The sequence below is a fragment of the Camellia sinensis genome, chromosome 2 (genome assembly GCF_055761805.1).
Source record: "Camellia sinensis isolate YWXY chromosome 2, ASM5576180v1, whole genome shotgun sequence".
Classification (NCBI taxonomy): domain Eukaryota; kingdom Viridiplantae; phylum Streptophyta; class Magnoliopsida; order Ericales; family Theaceae; genus Camellia; species Camellia sinensis.
Window position 1 is genome coordinate 103,151,729 of NC_138962.1, and position 14,827 is coordinate 103,166,555.

The window sequence follows — 14,827 nt, forward strand, 5'->3', positions numbered from 1 at the left end:
ATTAAAAAAAAAAGGGTTCCCAATAGGTAGGTCAAAATAAAATTAAATATAAGGAGAGAAAAGAGAGGAATTATTTATTAATCTAGTTGCAAACTTTAATACTTATAGCCTTCGTTTCACATGTCAGGCTTTTTAGTTTTTTAGCTATTTTAGTCATAAAAAAAATAAAATAGGTTTTTTAATCTAATAAGATAAAACATCGCATTCAAATCATAACCATTTCATTTTTTTCTCTCACAAAAGTCAAAAAAATCAAAAAATTTATCTCAAACGAGAGTTTTTAGTTTTAAGCTAAAAAAGTCAAAAAGCTAAAAAGTCAACCTACATTCCAAACGAACCCATCGAATGAAAACAAAATGAAATGGAATGCAACCATTTGAATGATAATTCAATTTTCAAACTCCCTAAGATTATTTTAGGAATTGGATTCTCATTGCTTAAATAATAAAGTGTAAAGTGTTAAAAAAATAAAAAATTCAAAAGACAAAAGGAAAAGAGAATATAATATTATTAATAATGGTAGAGCATCTCATTCTCTCTTTTTTCTTACATAAGCTTAATAATATTCTTCGTTGCTTTTCCAAAAAAAATAAAAAAATAGTAGAGCATCGCTTGTAGTACTATATTTCTCACTATCTCTCTCACAAGCTATACAATTCACAAATATATGGATCCCATCACCTTGTAAGACACGGTAAGAAATACACAGACATCAATGATGGATCTAGAAGCGATTGTCCCCTACAAATTCACTCACTCATATATTAGTATTAGTTGTTAATTATTTTTAAATTATACGAATTCACCCGGTTTTAGGTTTTAAGGAAAATTAATTAGTTGCACAATCCATGCATTCTATATCTATGAAACATAATGTGCAAAGTATAAAAATTAATAGTTTGGGCAAACGACAACATCTTTAAAAAAAGTAGTTTTGTTTCTCATAACTAGTATTAATAAAATGTCTTAAAATTGCCATCTTTTGTAGTTCAGCAAAAATATATATAAAAAAATACTTATTTATATATGTTTTTCATGTTATTTTTTACTCTTTTTTTCTTTTTGTTGATAGAAATTGATGTTTTAGACAGTAATTTTTTCCCCCAAATTTTTGTAAAAATTGGGCCGAGCTGGGTAATGAGCCGTTATGAGCCACAGTGCAAAGGGCCGAGTAAAAGGGCCACGTAAGTCACTCCGGTTGTATGAATATTCCGAAATTAGTCCGGTCCTAAGACTGCGAAGCTGGTCCGGTCTGACCGTTAGATCGGTCTAACGGTACCTTTGAGTTAGACCGGTCTTGGAGTTACACCGGTCACGACTTGTTAGTTCGGTCTAACCACGCCGTGTGTTGTGCATGAGAAGCCGACGTAAGAGAAGTAAAAGGAAGAGCTAGTTCGGCTTATTCTACGGCTATGCATAGTCGTGTTTACTTCGGTCGCATTGGAGTTCGGCCATGATAGAACCATCTCACTTGGTTTAAAGCAGTGAGGGGGGTGTTGAAGGATAAGCATTAGCTTTCAGGAGTATGAATCCTAGGAGGACTCTGCATGGAGGAGTAGAAGTCCTACTAGGATTATGCCACACGAAACCTATAAAAGCTCACAAACATCACCTTTGGAGAGGTAACACACAACTTTGCTTTCTGAATACGCAGAGCTTTTGTCTATTTGTCAAGCTTACTGACTTAGGCATCGGAGAGGTTTCCGGCACACACCCGCCGGCTAACTCACGTCTGTGTTTTCAGGTAATAAAACGACGACGTACGGAGGAGAGTAGACTTGGTCAACAGGATTATACGAGAAGGTTTATCTCTTTCCCGTACAATTGGCGCCGTTTGTGGGAATTGCAGACAGAACAAAACCTCTTGACTAAAGCTTCTCCTCTTTACAAAACAATGGCGCACATTGAAGAATTGCCACATTCCGCCATCGACGGGCAAACTCCAGATGGGGGCACATGGCGCGAAGGACTACCTTCTATCCCTCCCATAGCGGACTTGGAGCCCCAACGACATAACTCCAGGAGGGATGCTAGGGGGAGGCGGACTAACAGCCCCCGTCACTCTCGTTCACAAAGTCCTGACAGGCAAAGGCGGAGGATCGATCCTCAAGCTCTGGAAGACCGCGTGAAAGAGCAAGATGAATTGATAAGGAAGATGGCGGCGGACATGGAGGCCTTGAAGCGCCAGATGAAGAAAAAACAAGTGGCGACAGGAGAGGGGCGCAAAAACAAGACACCCCCTCGCCACTCAGAAAATCGTAGTAGGAATACCACACCCTCGCAAGGAGAGAGCAGAAGCCTCAGGACAGGCGATACTCAATTCTGGTCTTCCAAAACTCGTCACTCCATGTCTGAGAGGACGAGATCTGAAAGATCATACACTGAAGGAAGCACGTATTGGCCCTCATATTCGCACCAAACCAGATCTAAACAGACGGAGTTACCCAGACCATCCGACTTACGAACCGTGCTCGAAGAAAAGGCACGATGCAAGGAGGATGCCAGGGCACGGGATCCACACAGAGTTTCTGCCTTACAGCGGTTGGCTCCTCGGACGCATGGAAGCATCGAGGTTGGAATGCCAATACCGCGCCCGGTGTAACGCCCTCAAAATAATAACATTAAACCCATCAATATAGACATGCATTGATACACAAAAACTCCACATTCTTCTATTCATCAGAATTCCATTACAAAAAGTATTACATGTTAACGACAAAAGCAAATGCCCTAAGGGCTTACAGCTTTCCAAGTTAACACTTGGTTACAATAAAAGAGTACTAACTCATTTACACATTAAGCCCTTGGCTTGAATTTACATGTAATACATCAAAAAGAAATAAGACAACAAAAGCGTGTCCGCCTCTAGCCTCCCAAGCTATGTCCTTGGAGGTGGCATGCTACCTGTACCTGAAAATGATATTCCCATATAGGGTGAGCCACAGCCCAGTAGAGATATGCTAAACACAGTATGAGCAATGACTAAGACATTAGCAATTGATAAGTGTTCAATTTCCATAAACCAATTCATAATCCATTTCCATCTCTTATCAATTTCACAATTTCTATCAATGGCTCAGAACCTGGCCAACCACTTATATGAGACCAAGACTCATATTACACGTTTTCCATTTTTACAATAGATAAACACACAGGTTATATCAATATCTCAACAGATAAGCATACAAGCTATATCCACATTTCAACAGATATGCATATTAGCTATATCAACACTTCCCTTGACAAGCATATGAGCTGTATCAACACTTCCAATGACAAGCATATGAGCTGTATCAACACTTCCAATGACAAGCATATGATCTGTATCAGTGGAGTCCATCCCCTATCTCCTCCCACACAACATCCGGTTTAGAGGTCCATCCCCTCTCTTCCCCTAAACCGTGGAGTACATCCCCTATCTCCTCCCACACACACAATGCATATATACACAAAGGTCATATACACAACCAATCAATACATAACATTAATGTATTCTATCAACCGTCATACTCTATGACATATCCAATTGATTAGTTTTAGTTTGCCTAATCATCATGCATTGTCAACAACAATCAAAACTATCCTCCACCGGCAGCCCAAGCAGTTATTTCTAAACAGATAATAAAAGCTCCAACAGATAAAATATCAATGTTTTCAAAAGTGGGCGATTAACAAATCCAACTCCACTATTCTACCATATAATGAGTCAACTTCATTATTTCCAACTCAATTCCAAATATCAACATTTTCCCCAATTTAATTATACCAATTAATTTACACAACGAATTAGGGCTTTCTCCCCCCATTTTCCAATATTGACCCAATGGTCCATATATCAACAATCAACATCAATACCGCTATTTTGAAACTCAAAATACTCATTTTAGAATCAAAATAATAAAACCCTCTTTGACATTTTGAAACCCTAAGTCCCAAAATTTCCCAACTTCAACACTTAATCAAAATCACCAAAAATCTATGTTAAAGACCATAAAAGTGAGTAGGAATCCCTACCTCAATTTCGGAGCCCAAGAGGAGAAGATGTAGAAAACTAAAATGCTCCAAACTCCAAGATTCACGGATCAAAACGAAGTCCTCGACGATCAACACAACTTTTACAAAGGGCAAAGGGAAGGAAAGCACTCTAACTAGATCAAACCATAGAGAGAAGGGAATTTCTAGAGAGATAGGCTCTCAAAATAACTTTTTAGAAAGTAGGAGAGAGAGAGGAAGTGTAGAAAGTGATTCAAAAATGCCTAGCTGCCCTCTGTTATACGACATTCCCGCTCGAGCGGAAAACACAACGCTCGAGCGTCAAGAACAAAAATCTGGACACGCTCGAGCGCAATAAGGCCCGCTCGACCGCCAAGACACAAGAGTAAAGCACATCCGCTCGAGCGTGAAAACCAGTCCGCTCGAGCGTAGATTTCCCCCTCCCAGAACTTATACCCAGGAAGTACTACCCGCTCGAGCGCCAACAAACCCGCTCGAGCGCCACCGCTCGAGCGTAAACAAACCCGCTCGAGCGCAAAAATCACATCTGCAGAAGTTTTGCAAGAACCCGAAATACTGGAGGTGTGCAATACCCGCTCGAGCGCAAGAAGACCCGCTCGAGCGGATCGCCTAAAAACTGAACATCAAGGAATTGAAACCAAGGCCCAACCAACCTGTAACAACCCTGTTCAAAACAGCCTAAAAATCAATCAAGTGGAATTAAAAGACGACAACGAGATAGATACCACTACCAACTTCACGGAACCGAGTCCGGAATACAACAGAACAGTAAAGGGACAACCGGGATCGCTATAACCTCCCCCCTTAAAGAATTTCGTCCCCGAAATTTAAACACAAGTTTTTCAAAAACAGGTTTTCTCCATTTTCAATAATATTTCAACAAAATATTAAACAACCCGATCCATTACCGGTCAATTCCATCTCTTTTCAAGAGGCATTTCACAACAAATATTACAAGTGCATTATCAACATGCAGTTTTCTTCCATTTCCAACCATTTCCAACATGCATGGTTCACAGTTCATACCATAATCAATATACATGATACAACTCCCATTTCTACAATAATAGCCAACATATGCAATATCATAATCAACTCCCATATCAAGGTAAGTTCTACAACATACTTTCATTAAACCAAAACATTACAAATGTTTTACAACTTAAGACATATATAAAGCTCTTAAGTCCAACAACATTACATAATCTAAATATCAGATTACTCATCAACAAACAAGTCCAGATATTTCTCGCGGACCTCCAACTCACGTTCCCAAGTGGCTTCCTCCACTCCGTGATGTTTCCACAAAACCTTTACCAAAGGGATGGGCTTGCCACGCAGGACTTGATCCCACCTATCCAAGACCCGAACCGGTCTCTCCTCATACAAGGCATCCTCATCTACCTCTAAGTCGGTCCAATCTAACACATGCGATGGATCCGGCTCATACTTCCGGAGCATACTCACATGAAACACGTCATGAACTCCGGACAACTGTGGCAGCAACGCTAAACGATAAGCAACCTCGCTAATCCTCTCAAGGATCTCAAAAGGCCCAATAAACCGAGGGGATAACTTCCCACTCTTGCCAAATCTCATCAAACCTCGAACGCCAAAGGCCTCCTCCTACGGTCGGCATAAGATTTCTGACGACTCTGGGCTGTAACAAGCCTCCTACGGATAAGTTCAACTTTCTTCGTCGTCTCCCTAACCAACTCCGGACCCAATAAAGGTGCATCACCCACCTCGGCCCAACACACTGGAGACCTACACGGTCGGCCATACAAGGCCTCAAACGGTGCCATACCGATGCTAGACTGGAAACTGTTGTTGTAGGCAAACTCCACCAATGGCAAGTGCCTCTCCCACGTCCCACTAAAGTCAAGGACACAACCCCGAAGCATATCCTCAAGGATCTGAATAGTACGCTCGGACTGCCCGTCAGTCTAAGGATGATAAGCCGTACTAAAGCTCAACTTAGTGCCCAAGGCACTCTGCAAACTCTGCCACAACCTAGCAGTAAAACGAGGATATCTATCTGAGACGATCGTCACTGGGACCCCGTGCAATCTCACTATGTCCCGAATATACAAGTCGGCAAAATGATCTACTGAATCTCTCACGCGCATAGGAATGAAGTGCGCCGACTTAGTCAACCGGTCTACAACCACCCAAATGGCATCACTACCCCGCTGAGTCCTCGGAAGACCTACAACGAAGTCCATAGTGACATGCTCCCACTTCCACTTGGCAATAGGCAAGGGTTGCAACAAACCCGCTGGCTTCTGATGCTCGGCCTTCACTTGCTGGCAAGTAAGGCACTTCGATACGAAAACCGCCACATCTCTCTTCATACCCCGCCACCAAAACTGGCGACCCAAATCACGATTCATCTTAGTGCCTCCCGGATGCACCGCAAGGCGCGAATGATGGAACTCTCGGAGTACTTCCTCTCGGCAAGACTCCGTCACAAACAAACGGTCTCGGTATCTCACACTCTGGTCGGGATACATCGTCAAACCCTTCTCCACTTTCCCACTTGAGATCTTCTCTCGGAGGGATTCTACCTCAAGGTCACCTCTCTGTGCCTCTAACACTCTAGTCACAAGTGTAGGCTGCGCAACAACAGAAAACAAGGCCGCAGCCTCAACAGATTCGCCCAGATGCAAATCAAACTCGCCAAGTGTACCCAACATCTCCCATTCCCGGATGGCTATACAAGCTACATCACTAATGGATTTTCTACTACGGGCATCGGCCACAACATTGGCCTTTCCCGGATGATAGTGCAACTCAAAATCGTAGTCCTCAATGAACTCCATTCATCTCCTCTGCCTCAAATTCAAGTCCCTCTGGGTAAACAGGTACTTCAAACTCTTGTGGTCCGAGAACACCTCAAACCTCTCACCATACAGGTAGTGCCTCCAAATTTTCAAGGCAAAGATCACAGCTGCTAACTCTAGGTCGTGTGTAGGGTAATTCTTCTCGTGGATTTTCAACTGACGCGAGCCATAAGCTACCACTCTCCCCTCTTGCATTAACACACAACCCAAACCCTTTCGTGAGGCATTACAATAAACCGCATAACCCAACCCTCTCTTCGGAATAATCAAAATCGGAGCGGTGGTCAATCTAACCTTCAACTCTTGGAACGACTTTTCGCAAGTCTCACTCCACACAAACTTAACCCCTTTCCGCGTCAATCTAGTTAACGGCGAAGCTAGCCTGGAGAAATCTTTCACAAACCGACGGTAATACCCAGCTAATCCCAGAAAACTGCGGATCTCAAACACACTCTTAGGCTGTGCCTAGTCTTGCACTGCCTCAACCTTGGATGTGTCAACAGACACCCCTTCCCCGGATACCACATGGCCTAAGAATTTCACCTCTCCTAGCCAGAACTCACACTTCCCAAACTTGGCATACAGCCTATGGGCTCTAAGTAACTCAAGCACCACTCTCAAGTGTGCCTCGTGCTCCTCTTCTGAAGGCGAATAAATCAGGATGTCGTCCACGAAAACGACTACAAAACGATCCAAGAATTCCTGGAAGATCCGGTTCATCAAGTCTATAAAGACTGCCGGTGCATTGGTGAGCCCAAACGGCATCACTAGAAATTCATAATGGCCATACCGCATATGGAATGCCATTTTAGGAATATCCTCCTCCCTGACCCTCAACTGGTGGTAACCCGATCTCAAGTCTATCTTAGAGAAACAACGGGAACCCTTCAACTGGTCAAACAGATCATCTATACGAGGCATAGGGTACTTATTCTTGATCGTAGCCCGATTCAACTTCCGGTAGTCTATACACAATCTCAAGGCACCATCTTTCTTTTTAGCAAAGAGGGCCGGTGCTCCCCACGGTGAAACACTAGGGCGAACAAAACCCTTATCTAGCAATTCCTGGAGCTGAACTTTCAACTCAACCAACTCTGCTGGGGCAAAACGGTAAGGTGCCATAGAAATCGGCGCCGTGCCGGGCACTAGATCAATAGAGAACTCTATCTCTCAGTGAGGTGGCAAACTAACAAGGTCTTCGGGAAAGACATCCGAATACTCGCAAACCACCCTCGGCAACACAATCTAGGTCTCATCACACTCACCACTCTCAAAGCTAGCAAGTAGACCACTAAGCTCACTCCGCCCTTGCGAATCATACCCCGGTGGCAAAATACTACCAACCCGGTCTCCCAAGAAATGGAACCACTCCCCGCTCAAGGTACATAACGTAACCCTCTGGCTGTAGCAATCTATAACAGCCCGATATGACGATAGCCAGTCCATACCGAAAATAACATCAAAGCCCTTCATAGGCATGACCACAAATGGAAAAGGAAGCCTATGGTCGGCGATCTCTATATCACAACCCCTAACACCCTGTCTCAAGATCAACTCACCACCAATAGGCGATACTACACAAATAGGAGATGCTAACTGTGCCAACTCCAATTCCAAAACAGATGCAAATGCAGCAGATACAAAAGAATGAGATGCTCCTGTGTCAATCAACACACTAGCAACCGAGTTGCAAAACAGAAAAGTACCCCTCACCACTGATGGAGCCGGTACTAGGTCTTGCGCGGTAACAGCATACACGTGCCCTGTAGGCCCCTGATCTACCTGCTCACCTCTAGGAGCAAACGACTGTTGCACAGACTGGGATGACGAAGCTCCCGGATTGGCCCTCGAGGCCTGCACAGACTGAGCTGGCTGATAACTCTGCGTCTGCCTAGAACCCGACGCTCCCGAAGTAGCACTCAACTGTGGGCAAAACCTCTTCAGGTGCCCAGGCTGACCACACTGATAGCAAGACAAAGGCTGGCCCCTGCCCTGACTCTAGCCCTGAGGTCTAGGTGAAGAAGAAGCAGCTCGCTGATCCCCTCCTTTCTGTGGGCAAACTGAAGACTTGTGACCCAACTGGCCACACGCAAAACAAGTCAAGCCTCCCTGACTACCTCTCCCTGAGCCCGCACTCGGTACTGGAAAGGTCGATCTAGCCACACCACCCAAAGACTGCTGAGGGTTGGAACCACTCTGTCTCCTGCCATCACTCTGACCATCTTGGCTCCTCTTGGAGCCTCTCTGCCCCTCATCTTCCTCCTGCATCATGAGCTCCATATGAGCTGCCGCATCCACCAAACGTTTATACTCCCAGATGAAGGATCCACCAACCCTCAACTTGAGGCCCCGCCTCAACTTCCGCTCAAACTCAAAGCAACAGCGTTCCTCAGACGCCACTAATTCAGGTGCAAACCTGGACAGACTAGTAAAGGTAGCCTCAAACTTGGCCATAGACAAGCCTTGCTGTCTAAGCTGGCAAAACTGCTCTCTCAGCTTCTCTCTAGCAGCTGAAGACAAGAACTTCTCCTGGAAAGCATTCACAAATGCCTCCCATGCACCACCAACACTGCCCTTCTCATACTTCCACCATTGTCCCGCATCTCCCTTCAGTTGGAAGGATGCCAAGGTCACCTTCAAAGCCCCGTCCTCGATGCCAAGCATCTCGAACGTCTTCTCCATTTGTTCCAACCACTCGTCAGCCTTAAGTGGCTCCTTTGGATCCCGAACAAACTCGTCCGGGTTAAATCGGAAGAATTCCCTCTTCAGGAAAGAAGGCCCTGCCTCAGCAACCTGATTCTTAGCTCTGAGAATACCCAAAGCTCCCGCTATCTCTCGGGCCAAGGCGCCCATAGCCTGCTGACCCGCTGGCTCGGCCACATTGGCCTGACCAACTCCCTCCTGCACTGCCGGAACGTCATCCGGTACAGGTACCTCCTGCCTACCATGCCTGCCACGCCTACCACGCCCTCGTCCTGACATCCTAATAAAGGTAACCAAGACTATTAGGACATTCACAAATGTGCCGAAACTATAACACTCGCGTCCTAATGCATGGACAACTGTAATTCACTCCACGTAAGCACATAAACACATAAGCATTTACGAATTTCATTTCCGGATAATGATAGTCCCGAGGCGTTACTAGAGTTCCGGTTAGAAACAGCATTGATCAAGTGCTTTTCCAACAAGACTCCCAGCAACCCAAGGATCCAATCAACATCCTAGAAACTACATTCCATACCCACATAGTCACATAAGCATGTTATCAATTAAGCACATAGCATATGACATTACATCTAAGTCTCCATCAAGCGAGACAAACCCATTGTGATCCTAATCAATTCCCACGTACCCAAAGTATTCGAACCCGGTACGCTCTGATACCAAGTTGTAACGCCCCCAAAATAATAGCATTAAACCCATCAATATAGACATGCATTGATAAACAAAAACTCCACATTCTTCTATTCATCAGAATTCCATTACAAAAAGTATTACATGTTAACGACAAAAGCAAATGCCCTAAGGGCTTATAGCTTTCCAAGTTAACACTTGGTTACAATAAAAGAGTACTAACTCATTTACACATTAAGCCATTGGCTTGAATTTACATGTAATACATCAAAAAGAAATAAGACAACAAAAGCGTGTCCGCCTCTAGCCTCCCAAGCTATGTCCTTGGAGGTGGCATGCTACCTGTACCTGAAAATGATATTCCCATATAGGGTGAGCCACAGCTCAGTAGAGATATGCTAAACACAGTATGAGCAATGACTAAGACATTAACAATTGATAAGTGTTCAATTTCCATAAACAAATTCATAATCCATTTCCATCTCTTATCAATTTCACAATTTCTATCAATGGCTCAGAACCTAGCCAACCACTTATATGAGACCAAGACTCATATTACACGTTTTCCATTTTTACAATAGATAAACACACAGGTTATATCAATATCTCAACAGATAAGCATACAAGCTATATCCACATTTCAACAGATATGCATGTTAGCTATATCAACACTTCCCTTGACAAGCATATGAGCTGTATCAACACTTCCAATGACAAGCATATGAGCTGTATCAACACTTCCAATGACAAGCATATGAGCTGTATCAGTGGAGTCCATCCCCTATCTCCTCCCACACAACATCCGGTTTAGAGGTCCATCCCCTATCTTCCCCTAAACCGTGGAGTACATCCCCTATCTCCTCCCACACACACAATGCATATATACACAAAGGTCATATACACAACCAATCAATACATAACATTAATGTATTCTACCAACCGTCATACTCTATGACATATCCAATTGATTAGTTTTAGTTTGCCTAATCATCATGCATTGTCAACAACAATCAAAACTATCCTCCACCGGTAGCCCAAACAGTTATTTCTAAACAGATAATAAAAGCTCCAACAGATAAAATATCAATGTTTTCAAAAGTGGGTGATTAACAAATCCAACTCCACTATTCTACCATATAATGAGTCAACTTCATTATTTCCAACTCAATTCCAAATATCAACATTTTTCCCAATTTAATTATACCAATTAATTTACACAACGAATTAGGGCTTTCTCCCCCCATTTTCCAATATTGACCCAATGGTCCATATATCAACAATCAACATCAATACCGCTATTTTGAAACTCAAAATACTCATTTTAGAATCAAAATAATAAAACCCTCTTTGACATTTTGAAACCCTAAGTCCCAAAATTTCCCAACTTCAACACTTAATCAAAATCACCAAAAATCTATGTTAAAGACCATAAAAGTGAGTAGGAATCCCTACCTCAATTTCGGAGCCCAAGAGGAGAAGATGTAGAAAACTAAAATGCTCCAAACTCCAAGATTCACGGATCAAAATGAAGTCCTTGACGATCAACACAACTTTTACAAAGGGCAAAGGGAAGGAAAGCACTCTAACTAGATCAAACCATAGAGAGAAGGGAATTTCTAGAGAGAGAGGCTCTCAAAATAACTTTTTAGAAAGTAGGAGAGAGAGAGGAAGTGTAGAAAGTGATTCAAAAATGCCTAGCTACCCTCTGTTATACAACATTCCCCCTCGAGCGGAAAACACAACGCTCGAGCGTCAAGAACAAAAATCTGGACATGCTCGAGCGCAATAAGGCCCGCTCGAGCGCCAAGACACAAGAGTAAAGCACATCCGCTCGAGCGTGAAAACCAGTCCACTCGAGCGTAGATTTCCCCCTCCCAGAACTTATACCCAGGAAGTACTACCCGCTCGAGCGCCACCGCTCGAGCTTAAACAAACCCGCTCGAGCGCAAAAATCACATCTGCAGAAGTTTTGCAGGAACCCGAAATACTAGAGGTGTGCAATACCCGCTTGAGCGCAAGAAGACCCGCTCGAGCGGATCGCCTAAAAACTGAACAACAAGGAATTGAAACCAAGGCCCAACCAACCTGTAACAACCCTGTTCAAGACATCCTAAAACTCAATCAAGTGGAATTAAAGGACGACAACAAGATAGATACCACTACCAACTTCACGGAACCGAGTCCGGAATACAACAGAACAGTAAAGGGACAACCGGGATCGCTATACCCTGCCTACGAACCAACGGACAAAGCATTAGCATGGCTGCAGACTTCGCCATTTGTTCCGACGATTGAAAACGCGCCCCTACCATCAAGCTTCCTTCAGCCCAAATTCACTACATATGAAGGGAAGACGGACCCCTACTTACACTTGAGCCACTTTCGCCAGGTCATGGCTGTGTACAGGCGAAACGTGTCACACCCCAAACCTGGGTATGATCGGCCGTGGCCCACAGGGCCTTAGCCCAAGGCACACGTAAGCCTGAACACGAATTCAATATCACCTTGAACAATTAAACCATAGTCCAATAATAAATAACCAAAACTCAATCCAGGACATGCCACAAATGAAAAACAAGTCATAACCAACTTCCAAAAAAAATATATATATAGTAAATGGGACACAAACCGCCCACAAAATAAAATAATTCTAAATAAAACCCAACCACAATGTATGCACAAAACTCGACAAAGCAACCTAAAAGAAAATTAAATAAATGCCCTAGAGGTCCATGCAATTGAGTCCCCGCTACGCCATGAATCCACTCTAAGTCCTTCTAACACCTGGAAGTGATAAAACTACGTCAGCTGATAGCTCAGTGAGTAGCAACATGGATAGTAAATACAGTTTTGAAAACAAGGACAAATTCCAAAATAAGATATATATCACAGAAAATAGATTGGCATACAGTTTGGTAAATACAATCTGTTTCAAAAGAAGGTTCCACAGTTCAACACTTAAAATACTCATGTCTCACAAGAACATGATAAACGACATTTTCCACTTAAAACAGATTATAACATGAACACCAATAATTTTCAGGGTACCAAGAAAAACAAATAATCTGCCACACATTTCTCAGGCTATAAGCCCCGTTGGATCCAATACCGAACTGAGAGTCATCCTCAGGGTGGCACCTGGGCCTTTTCTCAAAGACGATCCGATTGAAGGTCACCTAGTTGTTTTTAAAGGTCTTTTCCTTACAATCGTTGGGCACTAGAGTCATCACGGCCCAACCCGGATCTGTTCCCTAGTGGCCAGAGTCACCACACACAGTGGAATAATTTCCCTGGACTAAATACACACATGGTCCCAATAATCAATACACATCAGTTTTGCAAAACATGGTAGTTCATCATTATAAACATGAGACCAAAACAAATAGTTTACAGTATGTCAAGTTCACACATGTTTCAGAAATAATTTGATTCAATTGATAATATAATAATTTATCAAAACAGTTAGTCTTGAAACAACAATTTAATTTTCCAACAGTTCAGGGTAGGGGAACATTTATAAAAATACGTAGCATGAAACTACTCACCTGAAACGAAATGATATAATCCTTGAATCGAATAGAGTGTAAAAGTCCAACTAGTGCCCTGAACGAAGTATAAAAAAAAAAAACTACACGTCACAACTAATTTAAAATACTACAAAATAGGAACTAAGTAACCTCAACTAAAGCGCACTAACACGGCTCAACCCAACTCACCGTTACTCTTAAATGTTAGCTAAGTTCATGTTCTTCAACGTTTAAAATCACCCAAGACATGGGTTCCGATCAAAACTTAATTAATTGTGACTTTAAGATAAAACAGAATTTCAAACAAGCCTTCCCAACCTATTCGCTAACTTTGAAAATTACAAAACCCACTCCACGCTATTCAAAAAAATTCCAATAACCTCCAGATATGATCTAATATATCCTAAGTTTCAAACCCAATTGGTTTCACTTGATTTGCTTATCAAAATAATTATCTACAATTTATTATATCCAAACAGGTTGTTTTCTGCAGCACTTTAAAGAAATTGACGGTTCTCTTAATATACACGAGCAATCAATGCAAGGCCAAAAATGTATGAAACTAGACTCGTAACCGGTTCTAATGACACTAATTTGATAATTTTTGGATTTATACCCAAAGAGAACAACACTCCCGAATTTACTATTTCGGACTGGTTTCCTGGACAGATTTGAATACCTCAATTTATATGGATTTTGACTCCCAAAAATTATGAAAAAATTCAGATATGCAATTCAATATGTGATTAATCTACTGTAAAAATTTCAGATTAAAATTCATTCGTTTGATATGGTTTCTTGATTTTTAAAGTCTATGATTCTGCACAGAATGTTTCCTTGAATAATACCCAACCTTTATGCATGAATGTGTTGAACCTTAAACATTATATCTAGGCCTATACCAAACAAGGGCACCAGTCCACTGTCAACAAAACACACAAAAAAAAATAATGTCACATCTCTTCCACAATGAGACTTACGCAACCACACAGCACCTCTTCTTCCATCATTATTTCCCATAACCCAAGTTTGATATACTAAACTTCCCTTCACACCAGCCCATAAATTAATATATACCTGAATGAT